Genomic DNA, 8,456 nt, shown 5'->3' on the forward strand with positions numbered 1-8,456 from the left:
TTCGATTTTACCAGAGACCTTTGATATCACTTTCCAAAAGTGTCGCCTTGAAGCTGTCACTTTCTCCTCACCACTGGAATTCAGCTCTTGAGTTCATGCTTGGGTCAAGCTTGTAATAAGGCCTGGAGCCCATTGGTTAGTGCGAATTGCAAGTTGAGCATTGGTGAACAAGTTTTTAGTAATTAAATACAGTGTGATAACAATGTTGATGCCAGCTTCCAGCAATCCACTGATGACTGTGCATTGATTTATATGGCTCTAATTGGCTGGATTTGACTGTCTTGGAAATACCTGGATATTTTCTCCACGTTCCTGAATAAATCCTCATGCGTAGCTGTAGTGGAACAGCGTGGCTAGAGGTGGTACTAATTCTATAACACACCTCTTCAACATTACTGCCAAGGTGTTATCGGAGACATAGCCTTTCCTGTATCCAATGTCTTCAATCATTTCTTGATATCACCTAGAGTGAAGCAAATTATCTGAAGACTATCATCTGTGATGTTGGAGATTTTAGGAGCAGGCCAAGATTAATCATCTACTTCTGCGTGAAGATTGTTGAAAATGCTTCATCTAGTCCTTTGGAATGAAGTACTGGGCTCTTCCATCACAGAGTTTGGGAATGTTCGTGGAACTTCCTCCTTCCGTTAGTTGCTTAATTGCCCACCACCATTCACGGATGGCTGCGGCAGGACTGCATAGATGTGATCTGATCCACTGCTTGTGGGGTCACCCTGCTCTGCGTATCCCATGCTGCTCCAGCTGTTTGGCAGCCTTGCCTCCAAAACGAAATGAATATCATAATCACTTGACTGAACACTCAACCACACATCGTAGCCTTTTTTAATCTTTTTAATCATAATTTAAATTTAAATTCAAAGACTCTTAAAACTCTACAAATCATCTGTATCGGGTCCTGTTAAATTCTCTTCTATTTTGCAACTTTGACTTTGGTGCCTTGGTTCTACGTCACTGAAGATCACTCTTGTGACGTTCATCAATATAATTACGTTGCACCTTCTTCTCATTCGACTTTTGCACCCCATTCTTCTTTTTCTGTAAGCAAATGAATGAGTTTTTTTAAAATAACTGCTTATCTAAATTGTGTATACACTGACCTTTTAGTAGTCTGTCCAGTACACTTTTCTGTTTATAAGTTGTTTTAGTGTTTATTAAATATCAAATGTGATATTTTAAAAAATGTTTGAAAGAGTGCTTAGCATCATGACAAAATATTCACCGGCCTTTGGACTGAACTCTAACTGATTGAGCACCTCAGCCCGCGAGTCGTTATTTTTTATTCGTTCACAGGATGTGGACATCGCTCATTGGGCCAGCATTTGTTGCCCATCCCTAATTGCCCTTCAGAAGGTGGTGGTGAGCTGCCTTCTTGACCTGCTACAGTGCATGTGCTGTAGGTACACCCACAGTGCTGTTAGGAAGGGAGTTCCACGGTTTTGGCCCAGCGGGAGTGAAGGAGCGACGATATATTTCCAAGTCAGGATGGCGAGTGGCTTGGAGGGGCAATTCCCATGTGCCTGCTGCCCTTGTGCTTCTAGGTGGTACCCCCCACATTAGGGGGTGTGATACCACCAGCAATGCGCAGGGCTGCTGGGCCTTGCAGATACATTTTGCATGGGTAGTGTTGCACCAAGAGGTTCAAATTCTCGCTGAAGTCAGCGAAGGTTGTCTTTCTCAACGCTCGTCACCGTTTACCCATTGATCACGTAATCGTGGAAAATTCAGGAACAAAGTTGAATGCGCCTCTGGAAAGGGATGTTTTTTTTCCCGAATTCCCTATATCATCATTGCAATACATCGCAGGAGCAATGCCAAACAATTCAAACTTTTCGAAGTTTTCAGCTGCATTTAACAGCACTATTCTTCGTTTCTGTTTCTTTTTCAACTAACCATTCGAATAAATTGTTAAACTTTAGCACATAACACGTGCTCCATTCTATCAAAGTGTCCGAGTGCAAGCCAGCAGTTTAATCTGTTTGTTCAATGACTGTAAATAATATCAATCTCCATGGACCATAATTGACTCACGAGAGGGTTTCCAGTATTATATGTAGGGGGATGCATCTCGCATTGCCAGTAGAGTCGGTGATTCTCATAGAAAGCGGATCAACGATCCAAGCAAAATGCTGGAATTTCACAGATCATCAGGCCCTATACAGAGTGAAAGGTCGGGATGGTCCTATTTAACACTGTTCAGGATACAGTTTGTTTTTTGGGATATACAGAGAATATATTATCCTATCCTGGCTGCATTTGGTGTTCCTTGTAAGTTACTCTTATCCGATATTATTCCTGTAATACGTGCTTTCATGTATGCTGCCGTTGTCATTTACTACCTCACACTCCATGCTGTTCGTAGACCAGGTAACTCATATTATCATGTTGTAATATATGTGAATCGCGAAGAATTGCTATTGCACGGCTATTTTATTTTATTTCTTACCCTAGTTTTGCTGTTGCTGACTGACAGGTAAGTCACGATGTTCAAGGATTACTTGTACAAACTTTTTGTTACCTCATATGTGTAAGCCTCATGACTGCTGTGATATCATTAGTTACTTCTACTTAGTATGTTAAATTGTTCAGTGAACGATAATCTTCTACTTTTACCTGACATGATTATTTTACACTCATGTATTCTCTGGCCTTGACTTGGGGCCGGCATTTTCACATATTCTTTTCGATGCAGTAGAGCCTTTTTTAAGAATTGAAGCTTCACACAGTCTATCACAACATGAGCCTTGTTGAACGGTGCTATGTATAGTATATTGTATGCTCTGTGACTATGTTTGGAGGTTACATTACTTTGGAAAGAAGCTTTCCGTGATATTAATCATACCCGCTGAAATCCGTGACACAGCTATGAGGGATTATAGAGTGAGTCCAAATAACGACTGTGCATACAAAAAGGGCAACTATAGAAAGCTGATTCATTTTCGCTTACCGAAAGCTTTCTCTTTGCTATCGCTATTTTTCAAATGTTAGGTTGTTTTTTTTATTTTTATTTTTATTCATTCTTGGGATGTGGACTACGCTGGCTGGGCCAGCATTTATTGCCCACCCCAAGTTGCCCTTGAGAAGGTCATGGTAAGCTGCTTTCTTGAACCGCTGCAGTCCATGTGGTGCAGGTACACCACCAGTGCTGTTAGGAATGGAGTGTCTGGATTTAACCCAGCAGCAGTGATGGAACGGCGATACATTTCCAAGTCAGGATGGTGAGTGACTCTGGGTGGGGGGGGTGGGGGTGAGGGTGGTAGCTTCTAGGTGGCTCTGTTCCCATCTATCTGCTGCCCTTGTCCTTCTAGATTCTAGTGGTCGTAGGTTTGGAAGGTGCTGTCGAGGAACCTTTGCTAAATTATTGCAGTGCATTTTGTAGATGGTACACCGTGCTGCAACTGTGCGTCAGTGGTGGAGGGAGTGAGTGTTTGTGGATGTGGTGCCAATCAAATGAGTTGCTTTTTCCTGGATGGTGTCAAGTTTCTTGAGTGTTGTGGGAGCTGCACTCATCCAGGCAAGTGGGGAGCATTCTATCACACTCCTGACTTATGCCTTGTAGTTGGTGAACAGGCTTTTAGGAGTCAGGAGGTGAGTTACTCCTCGCAGGATTCCTAGCCTCTGCACCTCGCTTGTAGCGATAGTATTTATATGCCTAGCCCAGTTCAGTTTCTGGTCAATGGTAACCGCCAGGGTGTTGATATTGTGGGATCCAGTGATGTTGGTGTCATTGAATATCAATGGGCGATGGTTGGATTCTCTCTTGTTGGAGATGGTCATTGCCTGGCACTTGTGTGGTGTGGATATTACTTGCCAGCCCAAGCCTGGATATTGTCCAGGCCTTGCTGCATTTGTGCATGGACTGCTTCAGTGTCTGAGGATTCGCGAATGGTGCTGAACATTGTGTTATCATTAGCAAACATCCCACTTCTGACCTCTTAATGGAAGGAGGGTCATTGATGAAGCAGCTGAAAATGATTGGGCCGAGGGCACTACCCTGAGTAACTGTTGCAGTAATGCCCTGGAGCTGAGATCACTGACCTCCAACGACCACAACCATCTTCCTTTGTGCTAGGTATGACTAACCAGCGGAGAGTTTCCCCTCTGATTCCCGTTTAGCTAGGGCTCCTAGATGCCACACTTCGTCAAATGCTTCCTTGATGTCAAGGGCAGTCACTCTCACCTGACCTCGGGAGTTCAGCTCTTTTGTTCATGTTTGAACAAAGGCTGTAATGAGGTCAGGAGCTGAGTGACCTTCGCGAATCCCAAACTGGGCGTCAGTGAGCTGGCTATTGCTAAACAAGTGCTGCTTGATAGCACTGTTGATGACCACTTCCTTAATTTACTGATGATCGAGAGTAGACTGATGGGCCGGCTGGGTTGGATTTGTCCTGCTTTTTGTGTACAGGACATACCTGGGCAATTTTCCACATAGCCGGGTAGATGCCAGTGTTGCAGCTGTACTGCAACAGCTTGGCTAGGGACGCGGCAGGTTCTGGAGCACAAGTCCTCAGTTCTATTGCCGGAATATTGTCAAGGCCCGTAGCCTTTGCAGTATCCAGTGCCTTCAGCCGTTTCTTGATATCACCTGGAGTGAATCACATTGGCTGAAGACTGGCATCTGTAATGCTGAAGGCCTCCAGAGGAGGCCAAGATGGATCATCCACTCAGCACTTCTGTCTGAAGATTGTAGCAAATGTTTGTCTTTTGTCAGCCTTATCTTTTGCACTGATGTGCTGGGCTCCTCCAGCATTGAGGATGGGGATATTTGTGGATCCTCCTCCTCCAGTGAGTTAATTGTTCAGCACCATTCACGACTGGATGTAACAGGACTGCCACCTGCCGCAGACCCAGTCTAGCCACTATGCCCTTTAGACCTCTCCCAGGAGTGGCGCTACCACAGTCACTCTTGCTGATAGATATTGCAGTCCCCCGCCCAGAGTACATTCTGCGCCCTTGCCACCCTCGGTGCTTCCTCCAAGTGGTGTTCAACATGGAGGAAGCACTGATTCATCAGCTGATGGTAGGTGGTACATGGTAAACATCAAGAGGTTTCCTTGCCCATGTTTGACCTTACGCCATGAAACTTCACGGAGTTGACACTGAGGACTCCCAGGGCAACTCCTTCCCGACTGTTTACAACTGTGCCACCACCACTGCGAGATCTGTCTTGCCGGTGGGACAGGACATACCAGGAATGGTGATGGTGGTGTTGGGACATAATCTGTAAGATATGATTCCGTGAGGATGACTATATCAGGATGTTGCTTCAATATTATGTGAGACAGCTTTCGCAATTTTGGCACTGGCCCCCAGGTGTTCATAAGGAGGACTTTGCAGGGTCGACAGAGCTGAGATTGACATTGCCGTTGTCATTTCTGGTGCTTCGGTCGATGCTGGGTAGCCCCTTGGGTTTCAATCCTTTTTTGTGACTTTGTAGCGGTTTGTTACAACAAAGGGCATTTCAGATTCAATCACATTGCTAGGGGTCTGTCTGGAGTCACATGTAGGCTAGACCAGGCAAGGGATATAGATTTAATTCCCTAAAGGGCATTAGTGAACCAGATGGGATTTTACAATAATCGACAATGCCTTCATGCTCATCATTAGACTTATAATCCCAGGTTTTGTATTGAATTCAAATTCCATCACCTACCGTGATGGGAATCGAACCCGGGTCCCCAGGGCATTACCCTGGGTGCCTGGATTACTAGGCCAGCGATAATACGACTACGACAACACAATTATCATGTTTCATCATTTATTATACTCCTGCATTATTTGTATTATAATGTCTTTATTCGTCATTTTATTCTTTCATAAGATCATAATACCAATAAATAGAAACAACGTCAACCATTCGGCCCCTCGAGCCTGCTGCACCACCAGTAATATCATGACGGACCTGATGTGGCTTTAACCCTACTTTCCTGCCCGTCCCCATAAACCTTCACTTCATCATCAATCGAACATCTACTGAACGCAGCCTTGTAAATACTCAATGACCCTCAGTTGGTCACTGGGGGAGAGAGTTCCAATCGCTAATAACTCTCATGGTCTCCGTCTTGCATGGGAGACCCCTTATTTGAAGCTGTGCCCTCTCGTTCTAGATTCCTTGTAGGAAACATCCTCTCGACATCTACCCTGTCAAGCCCCCTCAATATCATATATCTATCAATATGACCCCCTTATAATCTATACAAAGGGTATAGGCACAACCCGATCAACCTTTCTTCATAAGGCAACACTTCCATCCTCCGAATCAGCCTAGTGAGCCTTCTCCAAACTGCCTGTGATGCAAGTATAAACTTCCTTAAATAAGGTGACCAAAACTTCATACAAGTTTAGGTAGCGGTGGCCTATGGGTCGTCTCATGAATGCATTGCACTGTGTACAGCTGTAGCAAGACTGCCTTGCTTTTATACTCTAACACGTTGCAATGAAGGCCAACGTTCCCTTTGCCTTCTGAATTACTTGATGTGTATGCTGTTTTGAAAAAAAATGCCACTTGGAATCCGGAGTTGGCCAGAGAAAGGTAAACTTTATTATGAGCATGCAAGAAAACCAATTTGCAGAATCTCTCAAATAGCAATTACAATATCAGACATTAATACACATTACAGTTGCAGCTGGCCAGGCGTGTTTTTCCTCCAAGTTACAGGGAAAATATAGGGTCTAAAGGGACAAAATATAACTCGAAAACAGCTCTGGCTTATCAGCTGTAGTGACTCCATCTCTAGCAAAACACATCCAGGAAAACAATCGCAGGTGTGTAGGCAGACTGTGGTGGAATAATAAATCAAGAGTTGCAGCTCCATGAATATAAGTCATTTTGTAACTCATATAAATGATATTAACTCTTTACTCTCCCCCCATTCCCCCACCACCCCCACCATAAATCCCTCCTGTTGGCCACTAGACAGGTGACATATGATCCACGTGGACACAATGACTGGACCCTCAGCCAAAAGGGTTGGCCAGAGATCCTACTGGCGTCATGTGGGTATCAAGTCCTTCGTTCTACTTACATCCCTCGTCAATTTGCAGATCTCTTACAGCTTTGCTGGTGATCCGAGTGATGTCCAACTAGGCTTGCAACATGAATACCCAGGTTAAACACTATAAATATTGTCTGGACATCCCTTCACTGGAGATAGTGCTGAAGCAGCAACTGGGACGTATCCGCGGTTGACATCATTACCATTTGCACAGTATGCAAGATCATGACTCTTTGATAGCAACAAATGCAGCTGCTGATGATCAGGACCCGCACTGAAGCGACAGTGGCAGCCAATCCTACCTAGTTTCCACCAATTATATTGCATGCAGCTGTCCACAGTACTAGCAGCAGCAGAGTCCCTCAGTGCCCTGCCTGTTTATTTGGCTAAGTCAACTTGTACCCTTCCCCTGGTGATAGCCTGCCGCATCCGGCCAACATGGTTTCCAACCATCAGTAAGGCTTTTTAAAACTGCTTCTCGAGCAGCTTTTCCCACTTTGTTACTCTTAGATGACTTGACATCCCACCAAGGGCGGAGAATCGTACCCATCAGAGATCTCTCTGCCAGGTGAAAGTCTCATGGTGAATGAGTTAGAAACTTAATGACAGAATGTATTGCTGTTCCTACAGCTCAATCCTCCGTAGAGGTAATTATTCTCAGCCGGTCAGGAACCACAACTGGGTCGGGGATAACTGGACCATCCGAAAGACCTTCTTCAAATGCTCTACCGTGACTGGGACTGAGGAGTTGCCACTTAATGGTCTGAAGGTGTTACATGTGCATTCTGTGTGGTGTTGTGACTCGGTTCAGCACCCGTCCGTGGTCATGAAGCAACAGGCCATCAGCCCTTCCTACCATATATCTATATGATCCTATTCTATACACTGACCCATCTGCAGCCACCCATAGTGATTCAACAGATGACCGATCCCCTCATGTGCGTGCCGGGGTCCGATCCCAAATCTAATACCTTCGACACCTAACTTCACATTATCAATTAGGTCTCGTGCCAGCAAATCATAGGCTCGCCTCTTGGACTGGAGATCAGTTGATTACATGACGGTCCCTTCCAGTTGGAACATTCCCTTTGGTGACCCATTCCTTTGTAGCTCGACAGCTGTGAACACATATTACGTCCCTGAGGCAGTAACTTGCAGGCCCATATTGCACTCTTGCGACACCCACGAGGCATAGTCACTTGTAGTCGAGCGTTACCATGGTTTCAAGTCCGAATTAGTAGGACTAAATAGTCCTTCTAGACCCCTAAATATGCTTCACATTTTTCTACCCTTAAAGCTCCTTGTTCCAGGGGCTTTATGGATTTAATAATCAAGTAGTCGTTTGGCAGTACAGAACTTGAGCATTGCTGAAAAAAGACACATGTCGAAGCTTTTCATCTTGTACTCGTCAGGATACATCGCAAGAATACCAATAAAAGGGGA

The sequence above is a fragment of the Cetorhinus maximus genome, chromosome 34, assembly GCF_964194155.1.
Source record: "Cetorhinus maximus chromosome 34, sCetMax3.hap1.1, whole genome shotgun sequence".
Taxonomy (NCBI): Eukaryota; Metazoa; Chordata; class Chondrichthyes; order Lamniformes; family Cetorhinidae; genus Cetorhinus; species Cetorhinus maximus.